This window comes from Bison bison, unplaced genomic scaffold (assembly GCF_000754665.1).
Source record: "Bison bison bison isolate TAMUID 2011002044 unplaced genomic scaffold, Bison_UMD1.0 scf7180017864475, whole genome shotgun sequence".
Taxonomy (NCBI): domain Eukaryota; kingdom Metazoa; phylum Chordata; class Mammalia; order Artiodactyla; family Bovidae; genus Bison; species Bison bison.
Window position 1 is genome coordinate 4,138,416 of NW_011495036.1, and position 257 is coordinate 4,138,672.

At 51.4% G+C, this 257-nt stretch overlaps 1 protein-coding gene across 1 annotated transcript in view; it reads right to left on the reverse strand.

The window, feature by feature from the left end:
* Window positions 1-257, reverse strand: part of PER2 (period circadian clock 2) — a 42,994-nt gene that overhangs the window by 11,398 nt on the left and 31,339 nt on the right. The gene's annotated exons all lie outside the window — the stretch shown is intronic.

A 257-nucleotide genomic window follows, 5' to 3' on the forward strand; every position in this document is an offset into this window, starting at 1 on the left:
TTGGAAGGACTGATGCTGAAGCTGAAACTCCAATACTTTGGCCACCTGATGTGAAGAGCTGACTCATTTGAAAAGACCTTGATGCTGGGAACGATTGAAGGCAGGAGGAGAAGGGGACGACAGAGAATGAGATGGATGGATGGCATCACTGACTCAATGGAGATGAGGTTGGGTAAACTCTGGGAGTTGGTGATGGACAGGGAGGCCTGGCGTGCTGCAGTTCATGGGGTCGCAAAGAGACACGACTGAGGGACTGA